This window comes from Amblyomma maculatum, chromosome 3 (genome assembly GCF_055883805.1).
Source record: "Amblyomma maculatum isolate TAMU_Amacu chromosome 3, ASM5588380v1, whole genome shotgun sequence".
Taxonomy (NCBI): Eukaryota; Metazoa; Arthropoda; class Arachnida; order Ixodida; family Ixodidae; genus Amblyomma; species Amblyomma maculatum.
Window position 1 is genome coordinate 123163928 of NC_139346.1, and position 27755 is coordinate 123191682.

Below are 27755 nucleotides of genomic sequence, written 5' to 3' on the forward strand. Positions count from 1 at the left end.
CTTTCCACTTTCACTGTCACCTTCCTCCCTTCCTTTACGGCGCGGTTCAGGTGTCCACAGAAACAATGTGAGACAGATACTGGGCCTTTCCCATCCTGTGAACCAATTAATATTATTATTAGTTTTTATGTTAGGCACCAAGTGGTTACTCTTAGAAACAAATTCACACCCTCTGTCGGCATGCAGGGAATAGCGCCAAAATATTCCCACGGGCAGGGGGGGGGGGGGGTTCTATCATAGAAGTGGATTGGTTTATGACCTCACTAATTAATATGAATGCCGGCACACTCGGGAAACAAAGGAAACGAGTTGGCTCACAGTATAGCTCGAGGTTATGTCAGCCGAGCAGTGAGCCAGGTTGATTCCCCCAATTTCTCGAGAGATGCACTAAACTCATTTCATGACTACACTAATCACTGTAAACTACAAAGGCGGGTATATCCTCCACCAGACAAGAAACTAGACAAAAGGCAAGAAGTAATCTGGCGTCGGCTCCAGACGCGTGCCTTCTTCAGCCCTTCTAAATTAGCGCACATGTATCCAGCACAATACAATCCAAATTGTAAACACTGCGGCGAAATAGCAGGATATGATCACATATTATGGAGCTGCAAAAAAGTGTCGCCACCAGCGGACCTACTACCAGTCCCTTCTTTAGAGCGGTGGGAGGCTATACTAGCCAGCTCAGACCCGCTAACGCAAGTTCGGGCTACTGAGTGGGCTCAAAATGTCGCCGAGAGCAACGGACTTGAGGCCATTTAAGATGATGATGATGATGATGATGATGATGATGATGATGAAGTGCAGCGCCCACAAATCGCTTATTATTGCTGACAATAAATGTTTTCCAATCCAAAAAATCGCCCCCAACTGCCCTGAATTTTATTGTCTGTACCCTTGTTTTGTAGTAAATATAGTTTTAACACTTCGAAACAAGCATGCTGATGCTCATATGACGTGTTGCTTCAGAAAATAACTAATATGCGACTACTTTGAATTTGAAGCATATCACAAGCCAAACACATCATCTACTACTCTAGGTAGGTAATATCTCAATAATATTTGGAAACATGCCCGGTTTCGTGGTACCTGTATGTAGTAAATGTATACATTTTGTTTATTCATACGAAGCTTAGCTGATGTGCAAATCTGACCTTTTTTTATAAAGGAGTAGGACATTACCAACTCTGGTAAAACCATTAAAATAAAGACTTCATGCTGCCTATACTTTTCCATTAAGGCGAAGTCAATAAGTACGCATAGGTAACTCCTCAACTTAACTCAGGGGAATGAAAGACGCCGTTAAAATTTAATTCGCATACTAACTTGCAGAATATTATTAAGAAAGCGTGAAAATAAAATGTTTAACTTACCGATCGAGAACATTCCTCATGGGTTGTGATAGGAATTCCCTCCGATGTCGAACTGAGGTGACAAATTGAGAAGGACGCGGTCAATCAAGCAGCAAGGCATGATGGGATGGCACCGCTCTCATTTCCAAGTGACAGCGGCATTACTTTAGGCTCCCCAGGTGTGTCCCAGGTAAGCATGTCCGCAATTCTCTAGAGCGCTCTGTGATGAAGTTATGTGTGCGCACTGGTCGAATAATTTAAGCTACCAGCTAGTGATATAGCGGCTTCCTTCGTTGGCCAATAAATGAAGCTGCGAAAATCACAGCTTGTTGGAAATAACCTAGCTAACTTTTATGGGACGACGTGCATTCTGCGTCAGTACTTTCTTTTTGATGCGAACAAAGAAAAGTTAGCAAGATTACCTTCACTAATCAGGTTCGCAAAAAAAAAAAAAAAAAAAAAACACTACATACTAGGATAGGCGACTCTCAACAGCACGTATTTGATTTCATTTGGCTCGACCTCACCATTTATTAATTAGAAACTCATTGGCTTCGTTTAGCGACGACACCTGGCTTATCGGGTGTGTTAAAATACGGATGGCAATTAGTGCCTATGAACACTTTTTTGTTTTGAGTGGAATATATATACGCGCTGTGTAAACATGCAGACATAGAGGAAAAAGGTGTTTTTTTTTTTTTCCAGATACCCTGTGGGGTTTCGCCCTAAAGGTTCACATCTTTTCCAAGTGACACATTTGGAAAAGTTGTTAATGCCATTTCGTATGGTTCCAAAATTGGAGCCCTGCTGAATGCAGACTGAAGTCTTTCCGCGCAATTAGTGTTTGCGTATTAAATCTATGCAACTTGTGATCTTAGAAATATCACAGGAACTGCTCTTCTTGCTTCAGTGTTTTCTTTCAAAAGCGCAGACGTTCCTCTACTAGCTATCTACTGCAAAAAACAACTCAGTTTTCACTTCTACACAATGCATCTACGGTAAGCAAAAAACTGATATTCCGTTTCTATTCAAAAATTTTTGAACGATCCTTAGTATTCGATAAATATAGCGGACTGAAAAAGTATCCCATAAATTTTCCGAATTAAAATACGTGCAAATATCAGCTTCAGATTTCATCCCCGAGACTTTTTGGTGCTACCATAGAAGAGAAGCGTGTAAACAGCAAAAAAAAAAAAAAAAAAAAAAAAAAAAAAAAAAAAAAAACAAAAAAACAAACACCACTCTAGCGTCTTTCATGTGGCAGAGTGTCCAAGAAAATGAAATCCAGAAGGCAGGATTGGGGCTGAGAAAATACCCTTTTTTAAGCGCATAGTTCCTTAAAAAATGTGCAGTTTTTTATTAAGGAATCTGCAGTGTCAAGCGCTTTTATAGCGTTCTTAATTAAGCGCACACCTTGAATAGGTTTTATAAGCAAATATTGATCTCCGATAACTTTCATGGTGCGTGCACGAGGGTTCTATACTTTCAACATTACAATAATGGCAAAACGACGTTTTCAGATATGATATGCGCTTTCTATATCAGATGGTATATCGTAAAACAGCGGTTAATTTCAAGTAGAAAATTCGTGCTGGTGCCACTTTGAATTTTGTGTGTGTATAATCCACGCTAGCCAAGCAGATTCGTTGGAAGAACAGAGGGATGAAGAACTTTTTTGGCAGAGGGCATCGAGACTTTCATTCGTAGGCCAAAAACTTCATACACATGAGCTTGAAGAAGTGGAAACAAATTTTTCTGCCGACTTGCGACCAAAGCCCCAAAGATGAACATTGGCTTTTCAGCAGGCGCAGAGAGAAAAAAGAGCCCATGCTTTAATTTATGTAGTGGGTAACGACACTACGCAATTGTACAAAATGAATACAGTTACAGTTGACACACTTGGCGGTTATTTGTGTTAAACAGCAACAGGACAAGAGAATGAGTTAATATGCCGCTGAAATTGATAAATGGTGCTTGAACAGTAGAACCGGAGATTACTTACAAAGAAGAACCAAACAAGGCAGTCAGAGAGAGGATGGCCAATAGAATCTTCATTGTGTGCTCTGAATAAGGCCGGATACGTATGGCGGAGGTTAGACTGTGAGTTTATATAGGAGGCTTTCTTGAACCTAATAAGAAAAAAAAGAAGCTAGCATAAATTGAATTGAGGTGGCTTTGCGAGTTGATCTATATTAGGCATATTAAATGACAACATGGACAGGAATTATTGACGGGCATATATTTTGATCATATGTGCGTGACGAAAAATAACCGCTCTACTTTTTTTTTCTTTCTGGTAGTAAAGCCATCTTAATGGCCAAATATGGTAATTATTCTTTTTAGGAGAGTCTAATCTGATTTTCTTTCTAAAGATTAGCAGTGGATATTTAGCACTAAATTTAAACATGGGACTAATTTAGTGGCTTCGACGAAATATTTTTGGAAAGTCCATAGCAGATGATGTAGTTAGAAAGGAAAATAGCATATCTGGGTATATTTGAAGCCATCTGCCTCTTTGCGAAAAATCTTGCTGTAACGCGGCGCGAAACAGCTTGGGCGTACTTTAAATTTTTGAAATAATTTTTTTTTCGCCGCAATTTCAGAGATCGGTATAAGTACGCAGGTGTAGTCATTATTTCGTTGATTTTCCTTTCTCAAGCAAGGAAACGCAAGAAATCGGTGGAGTTCAACACGGTGAATTCTAGAATATGGAGCGTTTGCCCTGCCCTGCATTGTTTGACAATGACTAATAGTGTAATTATAATATCCTCGTTATTATTTATTCGACGATGTACTGCACTATATACCATATACAAATGCCAGAAACTGCATATGTGATGTCTACGACTAATTAACTACACTATCGGAATATGCTCTCTCGCGTCAATAAGTATCCAGTGATATAATGCACGGTATATTGTAGATCGCACAATTATTTGCACCTATGTACATTATTATTTACCAACTTTCTACCATAATATATTTGCTCCAGTCAGTAGCTATACAATGATATATTACATGGTTCACTTATTATATACTACATGTTAATTATACTTAAATACAGACTTATACAGACACCCACTGCGGTGGCTCAGTGATTAAGACTGTTGGCTGAGCCGAAGTGCTCTGGTTGAAACACGTTAGACTCGACGGTGTTTCGTTGGAGTTGATATGGAAAAGCATCCATGCAGTTATCAGTGCAGATTAAAAGTTCCGGAGCCCCCCCCCCCCCCCCCCCCCCAACCACACACCCATTCCCCCCACGCACACACATTATGGCACCCTTCCTTTAATTCCTACGTTCCTTCCTTCCCTTATGACGTGTTTGCGCTGTTTAGCGAAAAGCGTCTGGCAGGTACTCTGCCTTTTCCTACCTGTAAACCAAATAAATATATATGTGGGCCATTCTACGTGAAACGCACTCCCCCTTCATTTCTTTTAATCTCTTCATGATTTTTTTTCCATCTTTACCTCCCGAATTCCCCTTCCAACACAGACTAGCATGTCAGCGAAATTTAAACGCCGGGAAAAATATCTGCTTTTCCGTTAAAGGGTATCTCTCTCTATCTTCCAGGCTCTAAAAGCGACCATCACTGACTCATTCTCGAAAAAAAATTGGGGCAATTATTTATTGTGTGAATACTTTTCTGCCAAGTTATTTTCGCGAAAAAAAGTTTTTCCTCACGTAAGCGCATTTAAAATGTTTCGTGAACACGAAAAAGATGCTTGCATTTAAATAACTTCAAATCAAGTACGAAAGCAGAAAAAATACCAGATTCTATTTTCTAATATTACAGCAGATGAGTTATTCTTTCCTGTAACTTCAATAATTCCCCCATATAAGCCTTTCTGCGTTTCCTTGGTTCAATAATGACGCAAAAAAATATGCGTTTACTCATTTTTTGCATCATAAAAATTCATTTTTTAAATCACACTAAACATTTTGTTGCTCGCTAAAGATTATGCCAAAATAATTTCACCTTTATTTAGAAAGAACTTTTTAGGAAAATCAGTCCAAGAGTTCGCAAAAGAGATGCTTTTTCTTATATTGAGACCTAAATAAACATTAAGGTCCTCGATATGGGAATACGTGAGATAGCTCATTAAACACATTCGTTTTTCAGCCTACTACAATCCAGAATATTTTGTTTGAGCAACTTTTGTCTTACGCGAGAAATTTTTGAAGTTCACAACCAGTATCACTGGATGGCCCTTCAGCACTGTGCTTTCACTGCATAACACATTTGGGACGCATTTTTACTTTAGCTTTTTCCCAAGCGAACACTTTTTTAATCAGTTGATGCCAACAAAACTCCTCCTTGAAAGATGCACTTTCCAGTGTTTAATTGCCACTCATTGTTGGCTTCGGCGTGGTCAGAAATGCAAAGAAAGCATCGATGTGGCGCCTATTGTATGACAGTTAGCCTTGCAGATGCAGAAGAATCACGTGGTAATTTTTCTCCTGTTTTACAGCGGAGTGAAATGATGGTTTGAACGGGCACGCGGACACGAACGAAATCAAACTAATAATAATAATAACAATAATTGGTTCACAGGAAGGGAAAGGCGCAGTATCTGTCACACTTGCTCTGTGGAAACCTGATTGATTTGATTGATTTATAGGAAGGGAAAGGCGCGGTAACTGTCTCACTTGGTTTCTGTGGACACCTCAACCGCGCCGTTAGGGAAGGGAGGAAGGTGGGAGTGAAAGTGGATAGAGAGAAAGAGGAGCCGTAATGGAGGGCTACGGAGTAATTTCGACCACCTAGGGATCTTTAACGTGCGCTGATATCGCACAGCACACGAACGCCTCTTCGTTTCGCCTCCATCGAAACGCAGCCACCGTGGTCGGGTTCGAACCCGGGAACTCCGGCACAGGGGTCGGGCGTCTTACCACTGCACCACCCTCAGGGCCCAAGGTAATACTGCAATCAGGAAATTTCTCTAAACTCGTCTTCTCGGCTTTTTGTATTCTATCCTCTCATCTGTTGAACGTTTGAATTCTTTGTTTCGTGATTACTTGCGAAAAAATGCTTCAAGCTGGCAAGCAGCACTTAGAGTGAAGATATGCGTGGCACAGTAATGCTGACACTGCGCACTGACAGAGCGTGACTTGTGCATATTGGTGCTTATTGGCGAGAATCAGGCTCTTGCATGACCCGTAACCAGTTCAGCTGTTTTGTGTACGAAACAATGGATCAGCGCCATGCAGAATATATCCCGTGTATGATAATTCTGCCGTCTAGACGAATACCTGAAATTCTTCACGGTTTTCTCTATTCACACAAATGTACAGTCGCCCAAATCTTTAACTGGCGTGCGCGAGCGGCGACTTTTCTGTGCGTCAGCGCCATATGACGGAGCGAAGTTGGAAACAGGATGAGGCTAAGCGCATGCTCACAAAGCACTCTCAGCTGGACGCGTCGTCTGCCAGGCTGTTCCTTCTTAAGGACGTCACCCCTCCTTATCGCGTTTCGACGAGCAGCCAGCGTGAGTAGGCGAATGGTTTTGCTCGTATTTTACGTTCCGAAGAACAGCGTCGCAGCAGCCAAGTGAGGAAAGAAAATTTAAAGATAAGCCGAACACACGATAAGGAGGGGTGACGTCCTTAAGAAAGAACAGCCTGGCAGACGACGCGCCCAGCTGAGCGTGCTTTGTGAGCATGCGCTTAGCCTCATCCTGTTTGCAACTTCGCTCCGTCATATGGCGCTGACGCACAGAAAAGTCGCCGCTCGCGCATGCCAGTTAAAGATTTGGGCGACTGTACATGGTGTGTTCAGATAAGAACGGTAATCGAGATCCCATGGCGATTTTTACTCTTCAATAAAATTTTATATGTAGTGGGCAAATATCGCGACACAGAGAAATGGGCTTTAGTTTTGCAAGATATGGCGTAGTTTTCTCGAAAAAAAAAAAAAAAAAAAACGTGTTTCACTAAGGGGGGAAAACGCAGCATTTCAAAAAGTTGCAAGTTTGGAGATCTGCTTCTAGCGCTTTAAAATTTTGTCACCTGCAATTTTTACTCATTAAATCTACGCAACTTTTAATTTTATGCGAGTTATTGAAAATATGTTTTATTGTTGCAGTTGATTTAGTAAGTCATCGCCAACATCGTCCCAGAAGCAACCCGCTACCAAGAAAGTCCATTTTCAACCTTAAATACGGGAATGATGCCTTCTGTTTTGAGCATTAAGTTTTTCCCGCTTATTATTAAAAATATTTCCTTAATTTCAGCCACAATCAGGATTTCTATACTGTTAGGTGTGTTCTCCACATTGCATCAAGTTCGCGCTCAGGATTCGAAAACACACACAAAAAAGAAAAGCTCGAATTTGATTCCAATTAAAAAAATATAATCGATTTTTGTGAAAATCCTTCGCAAGAATTCCCATTATCTCAGAATTATTACGGCCTGACGAAGTACTGCATTATATTGCTTAAATAATAATAAAAAAAGAATACAAATAAGGGCTGGTTTTGAAAATTGTCAATATTCAGCCCTACATTCTGGCACGACTTAATAAAGTGTTGCAGCTGAAACGTTTTTTCTATATTATCCAGGACTAGAATTGCAAGCTCTAGAGTTGTTTGTTCTTTCTCCATAATATATTTGAAATCGGCGAACATTGAAAATTATAAAAATAAAAACCTGACAACTTTGACTACAATTTAAAGAACTACCACGTCTTCGATATTTATTGAAGTCGCATAAAAATAATAGTATGTACTTGATAAACGTCATATATTCTAAAATGTATTTTAATATGCAAACTAAGAATTTGTCATTCTATACAAGTGCTTATAGCTTCCTTTTATGAATTAGGTGTCAAGAGTTCGATTCATAATTCGCTGAATTTAGTTCAATTTTACCTTTTGCAATGTCCGAAGCCTTCAAAATGCTTATAAAATCGTTTTCTGCCTGTTGGCAGTGTCGATGATTGCTTAAAGTGGAATAAATTCGCTATTTCTGGCAATTTCCTGGGAGAACGCAAGTGACGTTTGAACTTTTTCTCTGCCCTCTATATTTTTTGTTGTGAGATGCTCTGCTATTCAAACCATGCAGTTCCTAATTATATTATTTCATTTATCCTTTATGAGAAAAAATGACAGTAATCTATTCTTGAAGGCCATTTTTCTGATGTGCACATAATTACAGTCATAAGCAGAACGCTTTGCAGCATGATAGTTTTGGTGGAATTCTATATTTATGATTGGAACACGAATCAGCCGAGATGATGAGCATTCTTCTCGACAGAGCCATCTAGCCCCCCCAAAAAGGCGAGGCAACAAGAAGCGAACCCACCTTCCACCTAACCTGCAAGGCGTACGTAACCTGTAGTTTAGGTGGATGGCCACTAGATGTCCACTGTCGACAGCAAGGCTCATCACCTCGGCTCATTCGTGCTGCTGCTGTAAAATATAAAATTCTACTAAACTATAATGCTGCAAAGCGTTCTGCTTATGATTGTAATTATATGCACATCAGAAAAATGGCCTTCAAGAATAGATTACTGTCAATTTTTCTCATAAAGGAGAAATGAAATAATATAAATAAGAACTGGTTTGAATAGCTGACCACCTCGCAACAAAAAATATAGAGGGCAGAGAAAAAGTTCAAACGTCCCTTGCATTCTCCCATGAAATTGCCCTAAATAGCGAATTTATTCCACTTTAACCAACCATCGACACTGCCAACAAGCAGAAAACGATTTTATAAGCATTGAGAAATCTTTGAATATTGAAAAAGGTAAATTGTAACTAAATTCAGCGAATAATAAATCGGACTTTTGACGCCTACTACATAACAGGAAGCTATAAGCGCTTGTATAGGATGACAACATGCGTTCAGTTTTTTTATTTATTTTGATAATTTTTAGTTTGCATATTGCGACACATTTTAGAATATATGACGTTTATCAAGTACTTACGATTGCTTTTATGAGACTTCAATAAATATCGAATATGTGGAAGTTCTTTAAATTCGATTCAAAGTTGTCCGTTTATTTATAATTTTGAATTTTGATCGATTTCGAAATTATATGGAGAAAGAACAAACAAGGCTATAGCTTTCAGTTTTTCAAAACGTGGACAACTAGGCCTGGATAATATAGAGAAAACGTTTTAGCGGCAAAATTTTATTAAGTCAATGTGTGGCTGATAATTGACAATTTTCAAAACCAGCCTCAGCATTATACTTATCTTTATAATTTTAAACAATATAATGCAACACTTTTCCACGCCGTAAAATTTCTTAGATACTGAGGATTTTTTCGAATCGATGAATATGTCTTTGTTTCTTCAGATTGGACTCAGTTGTGCCTTTTTTGCAGTTTTCGAACCTTGGGTGAATTTGATGTGTTGTGGAGAACACACATAGCAGTTTAGAGCTCCGAATTGTGCCTGAAATTAAAGACATTATCTGAATAATAAACGGAAGGGACTTATTGCTAAAACTATAAAGTATTATGCCCGTATTTAAGGTTTTATATGGACGTTTTGTAGTGCGTTGCTTCCGGGAGAAAAGTTTGCGAATTTTTTACTAAATCAACTGTCTCAACAAAACATATTTTCAATAACTCCCCTAGAGTAAAAGGTACATAGATTCTGTGGGTAAATAATAATAGATGACAAAGTTTTAATACGCTAGCGACAGATCTCCAAACTTGCAACGTTTTGAAATGACAAAAACGGCGTTTTCCACCAGTAGTTATACACGATTTGTTTTTCTGAGAAAACTATGCCGTATCAGGCAAAACTAATTTCTAAAGCATACTTCATTGTGTCGAGACGTTTGCCCACCACATATACGAATTGAATTGACAAAAAAAAATGGTCATGGGACCTCGATTACTGTTCTTGTCGAACACATCCATATTAATGAAATGCTATTACAGTGTAGAAAACATGGCAATAGCTTAGATGCTGATTTTACTGCCAATTTTCGCTCAGAAAATACCATTCATATACATATCTGGGATCGAGAGTCTATAGGCACACTGAAATTGAGCTGTGGCGCGTATGGCTTATACAGTGAAACACACTTCGGTAGTGCCGAGCAGTGACAGTGACTGTGAAATTCGATTTTTTTTTTCTTGCGTCGGACAACATTTACTCGATCAGAAAGTTCTGGATTGTAACCTGAGAGGATTTTGTCTCTAATACGCTGTGTTAAGTATTTGTATCTCAAGAACATTTTTCCTTAATTTAACTTTCAATATATCAAACGTATCGACGTTTACCTGCTTTTGGGCTGATGTTTCTAAAAAGTGCTTCTTAAAAAAGTTTGAATTATTTTTGGTGTATGACAGGCATTCGGCTCCGAAATTTTCAGTCTACCCCGTCTAACACCCATACCAGTACTTCAGGAGTACGCCCAGCTAAATACGCTCACTGAACTCGTTGATCAGCGGATGGCAAATAGAGCTCGCAAACAGTCTTTACAATTCCATTGTTTAAAGACACTACCTCCGTGGTCGTACTGCCAGCTCACGGAAAGTCGCCCCACTGCTTCCCCATCGATATCATCCGTAAATCTGCCTGAAGGCTGCATATTATATACCGATGCATCACATACCGCAGTGCGAGGAGTTACTTCTGTGTATAGTATCTCTCATCCGCATCTGAACGCTCACGTGACATATACTGCGGATACATGCACCCCTCCGACACTGGAACTTCAAGCCATTTACAATGCCATTTATTCCCTTCCGCCCGTTTCTACATTCAATGCAGTTCATCCTTACACCGACTCTCTCACTGCCCTTACACAGCCTAAGGCCGCTCGATGCACATTCCAAATAACACAGTCCATTCATCTGCTCTGTTCAAAGTACCCATGTCCAGTGCGCATACACTGGATTCGCGGCCATGCTCGCGATCCACATAATATTGAAGAGGATGCTATGACACATATTAACACATCAGGTGACCAACGACCTTCCCCTCTTCACCCAGATCCGTTCCTGTCCCACGCTTCAGCGAGCACGCGCTCTCATTCCTCCGTGTTCGCACCTTCTCCCCCGTAATTTTACTCGGCCGGAGGAGGTATCAGTTCGCCGCTTTCGGGCAGGTCAAAGTCACTGGAAAAATTTCAGAGTACCGCATTCGTTTTCCCGCGCCGCCGGCTCGCCTACTGGCTCATTTGCGTCACGTGACGTCGCGTCGCCTTATCCCTTCCAAGCACGTGCGTAGAATACGCATCTTGCGCTGGAGTTCCCCTTTTTCCGATCGTTTCTCGCAGTGTACATGTGAGAAATTCTGCTTTGCCTCTGGTGCGGCACCAGGCCTGAGTCTAGAAATGAGTTTTGTCTGTGCCTGAACGAAAAGAGTGATCCGCACCAGAGTAGGTGTGGCTTCACAGAGCCGACCAGAAAAAAAATCGTGTCATCAAGGAACACCTTCTGGGGCGAGATACGCTGGTTCATTGGTTTAAAAATTTGTTCGTTTAGCCGCGAAAGAAGCGCACTAAATATTCAATGTGAACATGATTCGCCTAATAGCAACATGTGTTTACCTTCCAACGCAGTGGGCCGCGCGTGCGCAGCAATATGCAGCGTTCATTTTACTTGCGGAAGTTTGCAAAAGCTACCCTCAGATTAATTTAAATATCGAGCCAGCCGGCATGAGATACATCTATATTCCGTTCTGCGAAATCATACACACTTTGCGTGTTCGTGTAGGATCGATAATCGCCCGCAGTTCTTTTTTTATTTTTATTGTTAATGTTATTGTACATAATTAAAACTCTATGCACCGATTTATTAGTTACTTATTTCTAGTTGTACGTTAAAGAAATTCAGGTGTTGGTAATTTTTGGAGCTATCCACTACGGTGTCTCATTGTATGAGCCGCTTCAGGATATTAAACCCCATAAACTAAACAACCAACCATAGTTTTTGTGTGTTCGCAGTGGAAACTTTTGGAAAATGTGTCAACCAGATATGCCATTAATGTGCGATGTCATTTTAATTTTTGACAGCAGTTTTTTTTTTTTTTTCGAAGAGTTTGCCACAAGGCATAAGTTGAGAAAGGGGGAATGGGATGCAGGAGATAGAAAGGTAAAAGAAGGAGTGCAGTCCAGTTGTGCTTATGAATTCGAGAAGGTTGGCAGTATAGCGATTGTCCATTGTCCATTTGTCATAATCACTATCGCGATTCCACCGCAGGCCCACCTTCATGATTATCCGTTGCCTGATGTGCGTTGTTGATGGACACGTCCACAACAAGTGGCGCACATCGCAGACGTCAGGTGGAGTGTCACAGTGAGGGCACCTGTCAGTCACTGGTAGGTCTTTTTCCCGCCATCGATGTCGAACAGATGGGGTCAGAGCCGCCCCTGCCCGGGTCCGGCGCACTGTCACCTCCTCCTGCCGAGTAAGACTACGGGGGAGAGGGTGCGAACACGGAGGAATGAGAGCGCGTGTTCGGTGGCGCAGAACTTGCGAATCGGAAACGTGGGACAGGAACGGATCTGGGGGAAGAGGGGAAGGTGGTGGATCGGATGATGTGTTTATATGCGTCATAGCATCTGCTTGTATGTTATGGGGATCGCGAGCATGGCCGCGAATCCAGTGTATGCGAATAGGACATGGGTACTTTGAACATAGCAAATGTATAGACTGTGTTATTTGGAATGTGCGTCGAACGGCCTTAAGCTGTTTAAGGGCAGTGAGAGAGTCTGTGTAAAGATGAACTGCATTGAATGTAGGAACTGGTGGGAGGGAATGTATAGCATTGTAAATTGCTTGGAGTTCCAGTGCCAGAGGGGTGCACGTATCCGCGGTATATGTCACGTGAGTGTTGAGATGCGGATGAGAGGGACTATACACGGCAGTAACTCCTCGCTCTGCAGTATGTGATGCATCGGTATATAATATGCACCCTTCAGGCAGATGTGCGGATGATACCGACGGGGAAGCAGTGGGGCGATTGTCCGTGAGCTGGCAGTACGACCATGGAGGTAGTGTCTTTAAATGATGTAATTGTAAAGACTGTTTGCGAGCTCTGTTTGCCGTCCGCTGATCAACGAGTTCAGTGAGCGTATTTAGCTGGGCATACTCCTGAAGTACTGGTATGGGTGTTAGGCGGGGGAGGTACGTTATTGCACGCATAGCCTCACGATTGATGGCCTCAAGGGAGTCCCACTGTCTGCGGGTGAGACGTTGAAACTGTGCCTGGTATATTATACGTGGCTGGAGTACAGAGCGAACAAGCTGGCGGGCCGTGTGAGCACGCGCGCCGCCAGAGCGCATAGCTATGCGACGAATGAGACCTAAAGTAGCGTGAGCGGTCTTACGGATGGCTGTCAGCCACGGTGTGCCAGTCCCAGAGGAATGTAGAAGAAGACCAAGAATGCGAACGGTTTGTACCTGAGGAATTGGGGTATTATCTATCATAAAATTTATATTGGGAGCTTTCCGTAAGCCAGCTTTATTTCCAATTCGAATGAAACAGGATTTTGTATGCGAAAGAGTTAGGCCCAAAGGAGGGAGGCGAAATGTCAATATATCCAGCGCATGCTGGAGGGCCGCCTGATGGACAGACGTATCTGGGTGACAGCACCATAAGGTTATATCATCGGCATACGCAAGCACCCGTATAGAAGGGATGGCCTCTAGGGCTCGAATAAGTGGAATGAAGGCCACATTAAATAAAGTAGGGGCGAGAACGGAGCCCTGGGGCACTCCTCTGTTTGAGGGGAAGTGACCAAAGGGCTTTCCATGGACACGCACACTGAATGTTCTATTTGTTAGAAAGGCGTGAATGGCGAGGAGAAACCTGTGAGGAAGACCAAGAGTTTGTAGGGAGGCAAGAATGGCTGAGTGAAGGATGTTATCATATGCCTTTGTTATATCTGTAGCGATCACAGTTCTAACAAGATGACTGTGCGGAGAGTGGTGAAGCACGTCAGCAGCCAACGTAGCAAGACCGTCCTCCGTTCCTATTTGCGGGCGGAAGCCAATTTGGGATTCTGGATAACAATCATGGGATTCCAACCACCACGATAAGCGAGTGGCGAGAATGTTTTCGTAAAGCTTGCAGATTGTTGGCGTCAGGGAAATTGGACGAAGGGCCGAGAGAGAAACTGGAGGATGACCTGACTTCGGTATTGGAACAACAATAGAATGCTTCCACTCGTCCGGCATGACACCAGAATGCCACACGTCATTGAATGCATCAAGCAGGGCCTGCAAAGCAGTCCCTTCCAAGTTGCGGAATAAGGAGTTAGGTATGCCGTCGTGGCCGGGAGCAGAGTTAGATTTGAGGCGTTCAATGGAGGCCAGCAGCTCTGCCATGGTTAGGTCAGAAGTAATCTCATCGGGGGGTTCGGTAACCGGTAAGCAAGGTGGAGAAGTTGAGGTGGAATCATAGTGGGGAAAAAACTGTCTGGCCGCCTGTTTTGCAAATGTGTCCTCATCTACATTCATAGCAAGGCGAATGCTCTCTGTGTAATCAGAAACTTGAGAAGAGCGCTCCATGGCGTGAAACACTCTCCAAAGTTGTCGATTACTCTGCTTGGAGGACAGGCGCTCACACCATGAAGCCCAACGTTGCCTTGCTAGACGCTTTTCATACCGCCTCGCACGCGCGGTAGCCCGGTGAAGAGCGGGGATAGCCGATGGGTCATCGGGGTTACGAGCAGCATAATGATCTGCCTGGCGACGCAGAGCCCAAAGATTCAGGAGGTGGATGTCCGGGTTTGGCTCGTCTTCATTTACAGTGGTGGTAATCGTGTGGGACGCAAGAACAGCAGAGAGAGTAGACAATGCTGATGATGGGGTGAAATCAGATAAGCGATTGTCTGCGCGTACAGAGTCCCAAGATGTTATTCGTACGCTACGGCGTATTTTACGTATTCGCGAAGAAGTGAGAGAGATAAAGATAGGACTGTGATCACTACCCCAGGTATCTGGTTCAACAGCCCAACGAGGGCTACCAGGGCCTAACCACCAAGTCAAATCAGGTGAATAAGGCCCACCTCGTGGACGGGTAGATGTATGCGGGTGGTTTAAAAGGTGAAAAGAATTATCTGAAAAGCTTCCCTGGATGTGTGCACCCCTAGGAGAATCCGATGGGTAACCCCACGAGGTGTGTGCGCCATTGAAGTCTCCACCGACTAGAATAGAGATACCCGAGTAGGTAGAACGCAGAAAACGAACCCATCCAAGATTAGGAGATGCGGAACCAGGACGGCCATAAAAGGAAACTAGTATAAGTGGCGTGCGTACAGGCTTAACTAGGAGTGCTACCACCTCTTGGCGTGTGTTACACCAGCGTGAAAGGTCGATCGGTGTGTGGGGAACTGAAGTGTGAATATAAATTGCAGATTTACCTGGGCTGTGGGTAGAGGTGATGCAACGGCGATCAGGAATGGAAGGTGAATGGTAAGCGCAGAATCCTGAAAGGCGAGGAAGTGAGTTATGCTCTTGAAGTAAGAAGGCCCACGCCTTTAGCTTTTTGTCGCGAAGACGGATGTTCACTTCAGAGGCCTTATTCGCAAAGCCTCGACAATTCCACTGCACCACCAGAGACAGTGCATTATCCATTGCGAGGCCGAAGAGCTTCTACGATGAGGGAGGTCACCTGCTCCATAAGGGCTAATATTTTATCCACTGTCGGGGTATTCAGGGTTAACGTGTTGTCTGCACGTGATTGTGGATTGTTGCTTATTCGAGGTGATTCATTTGAAATCTTATCACGAGGTATTATAGTTCTTCGAAAGGGGTGAGAGCGACGCTGTTCTCGGATCTGGGTGAGTTCGTCTAGACGTTGGCGAGCCTCTGCAATGGCATTGTCTAAAACAGCGTCTTCATCTGCGGCATCCACATGTGATTGGTGCACTGGCCGTTTTGGTGTACCATTTGATCCACGAGGGTGGGTCGCTTGTGCGTATGAACTATGCTGAGAAGACGTATGATGAGCAGGTGGGTCAAGTAAAGGAAGTGCAGGGAAGTCGGTTTCTTCACATGTAAGAGCAGCGAAGCGATTACTTGTAGGAATATCTTCTTTTCCAGGCGGCTTGCGCGACGGCCTCGTTCTCTTCTTCTTTGGACAAGCGGGGGAGCGCATGTCATGGTCCGCCGATTTGCATAGGGCACAAAGCGCTATTGGTTCATTCATGTCGGCCACAGCTGCCGGATTAGGGCAGGTATTTTGCATGTGCCCTTCTTTATGGCAGTGATAACAAAATATACGACGAGGTCGGAAGGGCTGTGGTTTGATAATCGCACCATAATAGGTTAGGTACTCAGGCAAAGTCAGCGGGCCTTGTAGAGTGAGTAGGTATGAACCCCTGCGCCCCAGAGGCCGTGCTTGCAACACTGAGTGAGTTGAACAGCGAATGTTTGCTCGCACCTCCTCAGAAGGACTTCTGCTGTCAACATGGTAAACGACGCAGCGGAGGGTGTCAGGGCCAGAGGCAAAATATATTTGCACTGGGACATGCTCATTCGCATCCAGGGGAATTTGAGTAACTGCACACATTTTCTGGGCGTCCACCAAGGATGACAAGTTCACCGTAATGGTGTTCGATGGGCGATGGACGACAAATCCACAGTAGTTAGTAGAACCTAGAACTTGGTCAATTGTGGCTTGGACACACCGGGGAGGGATAGTCGTTATATCAAAGCGCAATGTAGGCTTGATGGTGACGCGGAACGAGTTAGCAGCAAGTGGAAGCGAGGCTCGACTCACTGGCGGCATCTGTGGTGGTGTCAGGGGCTGACACGCTGTAGTTGGCCTTGGAAGGGAAGACTGAATCGGTGCGACGGGCACAGTTCCTTGAGGGAAGGTTACAGGCACCGAGGCGGCGGTGCAATCCATGGGACAAGCCGAAGTCGTTCCATCCGAAGACGAAGCAGACTGGGGGCATGTAAGCGTTGATGATTGCGTGGACGTGGATGTTGCGCCAGGTTGTAACACAGCGGAAATCCGCACACCTGTCGTCGGCGGAGCAGAATCTATGCAGGCGCGTAGCCCAGCCTCGCTCGGCAACGCCGAGCTAAGCCTAGCCTGCGCCTGAGGGATCCGGTTGGACTTTCTTACTTGAGAAAGGGCCCACCGAGTCGGAAATCACTCCACAGGGGCGTCTTCGTCATTCGTTCTTACGGAGGGCACTGTCCTACCCACACAAAACGACAGTTAATAGGCGAAACAAGATAAAAACACAGAGCTCTAAGCGGACACGTACACTGTAAAAACAAAAACACCTTATTAGGTGTTTTCGCATGTCTATAACTAACACCCATGCACCCTTGAAAAAAAGTGGCTTCAGAGTGCCAGTACACCCTCTAAGATGGTGCTTCGGTTGGTCATAACACCCTTCTATGGGGCCAATGCACTGGGGTGTTTTCATCACCTTTACACCCTATTGCAGGGTGGAAGCAGTGGCATTGCACCCTTACACCCCTTTATAAAAATCAGTGCGGATAACGTCCATATATGCATTCCCTAATTAGGAATTACTTTTGGCACTACACGTTCCTTAATGCTTTTCCTATGTGCACATTTGCAATCAAGCTTATTGGTATTCCTTTTAACCACCTGTAATACCAAATGAGCATGTAAAGAGATGCTGCATGCCATTATTTTGACATCTCGAATGGCCCATGCCAGTATGATTGTTTTTTTTTTTCAAATTCACAGAGCATGTTACAAAAAAATGCCACACAGAAGGAAACTGGAAGTCTTTTATTCGGCATAGAAGGGTCAGGGTTCGGGCTAGCGGGTGCTCGGGTGCTGGTGGAGGGAGGGGGGGCAGGGGGGCACTTGTGTTCTGTTTCTTCATTGATGCGTGCTATGGAACCTCATTTATTTAACAATACTGCCACTCTCCACCGAGAGCCTAGCAGACGGGCAAAAACATACATGGTATGTATGTAAATACCTAAAAAAATGAAAGAAGCAAAACAGTTCCAACAAATGCAGACAACAAAGTATACAATTTTTTTTTAAAAAACAGAACCGAACAATGAACACAACAGCATGGTGACATTTCTGAAAAAACAACAAAACGTTTAGTCGTATGCAACAATAATCGCAGTACACAATATTAATCCTATGCTTTGTCAGTGTCAACGCGTGCGCTTGCATAAAATTCGGCCTTAAGCGATGAAATAAAGCGTCGTGCAGCGCATCTTGGCTTCGACATGCAGACGCCCAAAAAGAGGAGCTCTATAAAGCAGCACAAATTGTCGGACCCCTTGTCATATGTCAGATTGAACAGCCAAAATCGACCCATTATTGGAACAATACCCTAGGTAGAGTCGATGACTCGAAGAAGCTTTCGCTGCTGAATGAAGGGGAAATGCTCTTCAGCTTCTTTGATGCTGCTCCCAGTATATCCGACGCACGGCGTGGCAGGCTTTTCTTCCTGTTCCTTGATAAAATTGTGAAAGAAGTGCATAACAGAGCAGCTGTATAAATATGCACTGCACCTGGCAAAAAGCAAATTATACATATTATCTACTCTATATTTAGAATACGCCAATGCTCCTTTAGTGTACAGCAGTGTGCTGGAAAAGGGCCCTATCGGAAACCACTGGTGGTTATCTCACAATTAACAATGCAGAGTATACTGTTATGGTTGGTTCAGGAGGCACAAAGCCAGCAGACTGATCAAGTCATAAATGAGAGCACATAAGGCCAACCCATCTTTATTCATGCAGCATGCTGTTGCATGGTAATTTTAGATTATGCAAGTTATTTTATCAAACAAAAATGGCTACACTCATCAAAAGCACCTGGGTTAGAGAACTTCAATGCTGCCCCACGAACTTTTCATTTCACATGAACTGGAATGCTTATTATGATAGTTAAAAATGTAAATAAACAATAAACAGCACTGGAGCACGGTGTTTACTACTAAAATATTAACAGCTGGCTCAATTGAAGGCTTCACACAAGGCCTACAGCATACCCTGCACTGGCCAAGTAGATACTGCAGAACCAAACAAAAAAAACATGGAAAGAGCATACTTAGTAATGAGGCACTAAAAAAAAAAAAAAGTGCATTTAATACATTACACATAACACATAATGCATTTCTGAACTTTTGCACGTCTTCTTGTGCTAAGTATGAACCAGCCAAGCCCTAGGTCATCGCAATGCTTCCTGAAGTGTTTACATTTAAGGTTTATTAACAAGGATAAAGTGTTCTCGCTGCTCTATGTGGCAGTTCTGAAACTTCATCACACATTATTCATTGAAAGTGTACACTGGAGCTTTGAGTTAAGCGACAATTACATGTGCAACAGCAGAGCATTACCAAACAACCAAACAGCAGAAGCTCTAAAAAATGTCAACACTGAAGCATGGCATGTTAAAACATTTTCCACGCATAGCACATTGTATGCATAGACATCCAGAACATCAGTGGTGAGCCTCAAGAGGCGGCAGGAAGCTCAAGTGTTCAAGAAGTTGTAATCGTTATAGCGGCAGGCAGTCTGAGCACTTTGAAATACTAAAGGTTCGAATACTAAAAATATGTTGACTAACTTGAAATGCAAAAATAACAATTTGGATTTATTGAGAATGTTTACTATAAATGAGAATGTCTATGACAGTGCCACATGGTTAATGCATGAAATGTTAGCATCTGTAGTAGAAGGCATTATATTTATACAGCATGAACCTTGAAACACAGCAGTATTTTCTCCCAACCAATGTGGTAAACCTAATATCAGAAGAATTAAAATTATTACATCATTTCAAACTTGGCTAGCAAATTACAGCATTTTTTTTTAAAACAACTATTAAACTGCATTACCCACCTTCAGAAGCCTGTAGGATAAGACAATGTGGCAAATATTTCTTTTGAAGCAGTCTCAGATTATATATTCCAGACATTAGAAACATGTTAGGTACTAGCATGCATGAGCAGGTTGAGAGACCCCTTTCCAGCAAATGCTAAACCCCACCAAGCTGCCTGCAAGAGCCATCTGATGAAGCACTGCTGGTGCACTCCAGCAGAGTGCTTAGTCAAATGGCACACTGCACCAATCTTGACATTACCAGTGCTTCATCAGGTGACTCTTGTATGCAATACGACGTCTCTTAAAAGTGCTTTTGATTGTACTTACAGTGCAAATAATCCTTTCACAGCAAAGAATTCACAGTTGTGATGAAAACTTGTGTAGTATTTCTATTTGGATTATGAATCACTAATACATATTACAAGTTAGACTGTAAATCATTTTAGAAACAAAGAAAATTCGCTAATAATGTCAGTTTCAAGTAGGCTTCCTGAATATTCAAATGACAAAGAGAAAACTTACAAATGATACAAACAAGATCCAGAGCTCCCGGCTGGTTCCCAATGTTTGCCTAGAGTTGCAGAATGCATACTGTCTGTACATCTACAATAGAAATAAGCAACACAACAATGGTGTACCTCCTTGCAGGTAAAAAGAGACAGCCGAGTTTTGAGGCGATAATTTATTGTCTAATTTAGGGAGGCGAATAAACAAAATTGAAAACATGTAGAGGCACGCAAACTGAAAGTCAAACATCTGACAGCAAAAATTAGCAAAGCTTGTGAAGATTTGAATCAGGTATCACCTAATTCTCTGCTACTAGTTGAACAGATTCGAAAGGACTGCACCATTACAATGGAGAAGAACAATAGGTAATTTAAATTTAGCTAATGCGAAAATTGTTACATATGAAGAAATGCACAGGCTAGTTATTGTTTTATTATTCTTTCTGATGCTCAGCCATGTTTTTAGTATATCTATAAGGCAATGCAAAATGGCAAAAATGTAGGCATTTAGCGAAAAACTGCCAATTAGATAGCACATGCAGCAAACAGAAGGAAACAGCTGAATACTTACGCTTCTTTTTCCTTTCACGCATTCCCTCAGAACATACTTCGAGCACCCGGGCAATGTCCTTTTTTCTTGCACGAATGGTGTCCTTCAAAACCAAGACAGGTGTCTTGTTAAGGCCGATTTCAACTGCCTCTTTGCCGTCCTTCTTGATCAGCATGTTGAAGTCATGCAAGAACTGCAAGTTTATGTGAATGGTAGCCATAAAGAATTCATTTTACTCAATGTTTCAAGTAACTGAATATTAAAAATAATTGTACAAAAGCTAAGGCAATTGATGCCTTTGTACATATATCTGAAAAAAAAAACTGGCATTAGCAAAAAGCAAATACAAAAATTTACTAAGGTTAGAAAACTCAAAAACCATCAGTATTTTGCCACTCATCGCCAAACTGCAAGCAATATTAAGGAAAGTCTAATATAAAAAATAACTAAGCAAAAATTATGATCCTCCTTCCCTCAACATGGCACACGGCTGAATGGCAATAAAATATGTAATATATCTCTAAACTAATGGTCCCCGCTCAGCTTTAAAAAGTAGGCTTCAATTCTTAGAGACAATCTACAGACATGCATCGTTAGCATATGAAAGTCAAATTGCTTTCTGGGCCATTTAAATCAGTAAACTGCTTTCAACACATACATTGCAAATTTTTTAATAACAATGAGTCACAAATTTGCCTGCAATATGCGCACTGTGATGAGCAAAGAAGGTAAACATATGCGACTAAGGCTATGATAACCGCTTCATATGTACATTTAAGCAAAAGACAATAAAAAGTAAACATCTGGTCAGAATACAACTCTGTAATAGCAACATCCGGTACAATATTTGGCCACGGAATTCAAGCTGTCGACCTCTACTTGAATGCTGAGGCATCAGTATCGAATATCCATTTATTCTAGTCTAAAGACACTACAAAAATCAAGTAATGCGGTCAAACAGTTATGTTGAAATGTGACCACAAACATAATGAAAACTGGATGGTTTTAACCACATCAGCTCACTTAGCACGTCTACAAGTGCCTTAATTGAAGTCTTGCTGAAAATAAAATACGTACCTAAATGATTCTTCGAGAGCGAAAGTAAACGCCATAACAAAAGCAGCATAATAAAAATGCAAATTCACACTCCATGCAACCGCAAAATATAGTCGCCGTAAAATGAAAAATGCTCCCGTTGTGATTAATAAAGGCAAATCCAGACGCGGGGAAGTTAACATAGGCTGATGATAGCGGCATATAGTTTACGCAGTTTGGAATAAACTATTATGCAACCAGGCCGGCCGACCAGCGCACTTCGATGCCGAGAGCACGAGCGCAGAGGCGTGCCGCGCTGAACGGCCGCCGAGAACGAACATAGCTTCCTAGAACAAAAAGTGTAAACAGAAGGGCTGCGGGAGGACGCTCCCCGAGCAGCAGGACGGTGCGCGCCTATGCTTCCAGTAAATAAAAAAAAAAGGGGGGGGGGGGCCGCAGCGCTCCGAGTGAAAGACGACGAAGCATGAAAGAGGTTTCAGGAGAGCGAGCGCGAAGTGTAAGAGATAAGGGAGGAGGGGGGAGTCGAGAGTGCTAGGAGATTAAGGTAGTACGCCAACATGACCTTGCCGCACGAACGAAAACGGTAGAACAAAACCGAGTCGTTGCGAACTGAGCGCAAGTATCAAACTGTCAAGAAACGAAAATCGTTTCGTAAACCTCCTGCGCGTACAAAATGCAAGGAAACGTAGCACATACATTATTTCTGTTCAAGAAAGTTGAGACTGATGTTCTTGCGCGAAATCTGCGTAACTCGCCGCGACATCTACCACATGTGCGATGTCATTTTGGCAGCCAGGTGAAAACAAGCACATGTCTCACGTTTTCATTTCAGCACATTCTGGAGCGTTCCGGCACAAAAAGACACAGAATGCAGCAATCCGGTAGGACACTGTTCCCACAAAGCGCAATATGCGTGAGAATAGGCTTACCTTTACAGACGATTGCGTCAGCCGCAAAGTACGCTGTCCGCCTTCGTATCACCGGCACCGAACCAACCAGTACGATTTCAGCGCGAGTGCAATGTAGTAGGCGCATATACCTCTTAGTCACGCAGAAAAAAAAAATCGTCCATGCCTTCTTCTTTCAAACATCTTAAACATAAAGCGGTGCAGCAGTCCTTCGGCCTGAGCAAAGCAAAAAGAAGCCCGGACACTTGCCGACACGATAAATGCCCGTTTGCGTTAAACACCACATGTAGAAGGCACTTCACAAGCGTACACACTTCTGTAACACATATGCATGGGAAATGCAACACATTTCACGAGGGTACACAATCGAAGAAGCACATTCAGCATTCGCCGAAACGTGGTCGAAACGCACCCCACAATGCTAACGGCCATATTGTGAAATTTGAAAAGAGCGTTCGTAGCTACCGGCGGCCTCCTGGCGGTGAAATTTTGTTTCAGTTTCTGTTTCATTTTTACACTGTAAAAACAAAAACACCTTATTAGGTGTTTTCGCATGTCTATAACTAACACCCATGCACCCTTGAAAAAAAGTGGCTTCAGAGTGCCAGTACACCCTCAAAGATGGTGCTTCGGTTGGTCATAACGCCCTTCTATGGGGCCAATGCACTGGGGTGTTTTCATCACCTTTACACCCTATTGCAGGGTGGAAGCAGTGGCATTGCACCCTTACACCCCTTGATAAAAATCAGTGCGGATAACGTCCATATATTGCATTCCCTAATTAGGAATTACTTTTGCCACTACACGTTCCTTAATGCTTTTCCTATGTGCACATTTGCAATCAAGCTTAATGGTATTCCTTTTAACCACCTGTAATGCCAAATGAGCATGTAAAGAGATGATGCATGCCATTATTTTGACATCTCGAATTGCCCAAGCCAGTATGATTGTTTTTTTCAAATTCACAAAGCATGTTACAAAAAAATGTCACACAGAAGGAAACTGGAAGTCTTTTATTCGGCATAGAAGGGTCAGGGTTCGGGCTAGTGGGTGCTCGGGTGCTGGTGGAGGGGGGGGGGGGCAGGGGGGCGCTTGGGTTCTGTTTCTTCATTGATGCGCGCTATGGAACCTCATTTATTTAACGATACTGCCACTCTCCACCGAGAGCCTAGCAGACGGGCAAAAACATACATGGTATGTACGTAAATACCTAAAAAAATGAAAGAAGCAAAACAGTTCCAACAAATGCAGACAACAAAGTATACAATTTTTTTCAAAAACAGAACCGAACAATGAACACAGCAGTATGGTGACATTTCTTAAAAAACAACAACAAAACTTTTAGTCATATGCAACAATAATCGCAGTACACAATATTAATCCTATGCTTTGTCAGTGTCAACGCGTGCGCTTGCATAAAATTCGGCCTTAAGCAATAAAATAAAGCGTCGTGCAGCGCATCTTGGCTTCGACACGCAGACGCCCAAAAAAGAGGTGCTCTATAAAGCAGCACAAATTGTCGGACCCTTTGTCATATGTCAGATTGAACAGCCAAAATCGACCCATTATTGGAACAATACCCTAAGTAGAGTCGATGACTCGAAGAAGCTTCCGCTGCTGAATGAAGGGGAAATGCTCTTCAGCTTCTTTGATGCTGCTCCCAGTATATCCGACGCACGGCGTGGCAGGCTTTTCTTCCTGTTCCTTGATAAAATTGTGAAAGAAGTGCATAACAGAGCAGCTGTATAAATATGCACTGCACCTGGCAAAAAGAAAATTCAACATATTTTCTACTCTATATTTAGAATACGCCAATGCCCCTTTAGTGTACAGCAGTTTGCTAGAGAAGGGCCCTATCGGAAACCACTGGTGGTTATCTCACAATTAACAATGCAGAGTATGCTGTTATGGTTGGTTCAGGAGGCACAAAGCCAGCAGTCTGATCAAGTCATAAATGAGAGCACATAAGGTCAACCCATTTTTATTCATGCAGCATGCTGTTGCATGGTAATTTTAGATTATGCAAGCTATTTTATCAAACAAAAATGGCTACACTCATCAAAAGCACCTGGGTTAGAGAACTTTTATGCTGCCCTACGAACTTTTCATTTCACATGAACTGGAATGCTTATTACGATAGTTAAAAATGTAAATAAACAATAAACAGCTCTGGAGCACGGTGTTTACTACTAAAATAATAACAGCTGGCTCAATTGAAGGCACTGGCCAAGTAGATACTGCAGAACCAAACAAAAAAAACGTGGAAAGAGCATACTTAGTGATGGGGCAGTACAAAAAAAAAAAAAAAACAGTGCATGTAATACATAACACATAATGCATTTCTGAACTTTTGCACGTCTTCTTGTGCTACGTATGAACCAGCCAAGCCCTAGGTCATCGCAATGCTTCCTGAAGTGTTTACATTTAAGGTTTAGTAACAAGGAAAAAGTGTTCTCGCTGCTCTATGTGGCAGTTCTGAAACTTCATCACACATTATTCATTGAAAGTGTACACTGGAACTTTGAGTTGAGCGACAATTACATGTGCAACAGCAGAGCATTACCTAACAACCAAACAGCAGAAGCTCTAAAAAATATCAACACTGAAGCATGGCATGTTAAAACATTTTCCACGCATAGCACATTGTATGCACAGGCATCCAGAACATCAGTGGTGAGCCTCAAGAGGTGGCAGGAAGCTCAAGTGTTCAAGAAGTTGTAATGGTTATAGCGGCAGGCAGTCTGAGCACTTTGAAATACTAAAGGTTCGAATACTAAAAATATGTTGACTAACTTGAAATGCAAAAATAACAATTTGAATTTATTGAGAATGTTTACTATAAATGAGAATGTCTTTGACAGTGTCACATGGTTAATGCATGAAATGTTAGCATCTGTAGTTGAAGGCATTATATTTATACAGCATGAACCTTGAAACACAGCACTATTTTCTCCCAATCAATGTGGTAAACCTAATCTCAGAAGAATTAAAATTATTACATCATTTCAAACTTGGCTAGCAAATTACAGCATTTTTTTAAAACAACTATTAAACTGCATTACCCACCTTCAGAAGCCTGTAGGATAAGACAATGTGGCAAATATTTCTTTTGAAGCAGTCTCAGATTATATATTCCAGACATTAGGAACATATTAGGAACTAGCAACCCCCTTTCCAGCAAATGCTAAACCCCACCAAGCTGCCTGCAAGAGCCATTTGATAAAGCAATGCTGGTCCACTGCAGCAGAGTGCTTAGTCAAATGGCACACTGCACCAATCTTGACATTACCAGTGCTTCATCAGGTGACTCTTGTATGCAATACGACGTGGTAAGCATGTGATGGCAGGAGTCTTTTAAAAGTGCTTTTGATTGTACTTACAGTGCAAATAATCCTTTCACAGCAAAGAATTCACAGTTGTGATGAAAACTTGTGTAGTATTTCTATTTGAATTATGAATCAGTAATACATATTACAAGTTAGACTGTAAACCATTTTAGAAACAAAGAAAATTCGCTAATAATGTCGGTTTCAAGTAGGCTTCCTGAATATTCAAATGACAAAGATAAAACTTACAAATGATACAAACAACATCCAGAGCTCCCGGCTGGTTCCCAATGTTTGCCAAGAGTTGCAGAATGCATACTGTCTGTACATCTACAATAGAAATAAGCAACACAACAATGGTGTACCTCCTTGCAGGTAAAAAGAGATAGCCGAGTTTTGAGGCCATAATTTATTGTCTAATTTAGGAAGGTAAATAAACAAAATTGAAAACATGTAGAGGCACGCAAACTGAAAGCCAAACATCTGACAGCAAAAATTAGCAAAGCTTGTGAAGATTTGTATCAGGTATCACCTAATTCGCTGCTACTAGTTGAACAGATTCGAAAAGGCTGCACCATTACAATGGAGAAGAACAATAGGTAATTTAAATTTAGCTAATGCGAAAATTTTTACATATGAAGAAATGCACAGGCTAGTTATGGCTTTATTATTCTTTCTGATGCTCAGCCATGTTTTTAGTATATATATAAGGCAATGCAAAATGGCAAAAATGTAGGCATTTAGCGAAAAACTGCCAATTAGATAGCACATGCAGCAAACAGAAGGAAACAGCTTAATACTTACGCTTCTTTCTCCTTTCACGCATTCCCTCAGAACATACTTCGAGCACCCGGGCAATGTCCTTTTTTCTTGCACGAATGGTGTCCTTCAGAACCAAGACAAATGTCTTGTTAAGGCCAATTTCAACTGCCTCTTTGCCGTCCTTCTTGATCAGCATGTAGACGTCACGTAAGAACTGCAAGTTTGTGTGAATGTTAGCCATAAAGAATTCATTTTACTCAATGTTTCAAGTAGCAGAATATTAAAAATCATTGTACAAAAGCTAAGGCAATTGATGCCTTTGTACATATCTGAAAAAAAAAAAAACTGGCATTAGCAAACAGCAAATACAAATATTTACTAAGGTTAGAAAACTGCAAAAACCATCAGTATTTTGTCACTCATGGCCAAACTGCAAGCAATATTAAGGAAAGTCTAATATAAAAAATAACAAAGCAAAAATTATGATCCTCCTTTCCTCAACTTGGCACACGGCTGAATGGCAATAAAATATGTAATATATCT

At 42.1% G+C, this 27755-nt stretch overlaps 1 long non-coding RNA gene across 2 annotated transcripts; it reads right to left on the bottom strand.

The window, feature by feature from the left end:
- Positions 1–24204: 24204 nt before the first annotated feature.
- Positions 24205–27416, bottom strand: LOC146195920 (uncharacterized). Of its 2 annotated transcripts, none has more exons than XR_014705605.1 (3): positions 27255–27416; positions 26700–26780; positions 24205–24822 (listed from the first exon to the last, which is right to left on the bottom strand). It is a non-coding gene; the product is annotated as an uncharacterized LOC146195920 (long non-coding RNA). The 2 variants fall into 2 exon arrangements; XR_014705604.1 differs by having other exon boundaries at positions 24205–24828.
- Positions 27417–27755: the final 339 nt, after the last annotated feature.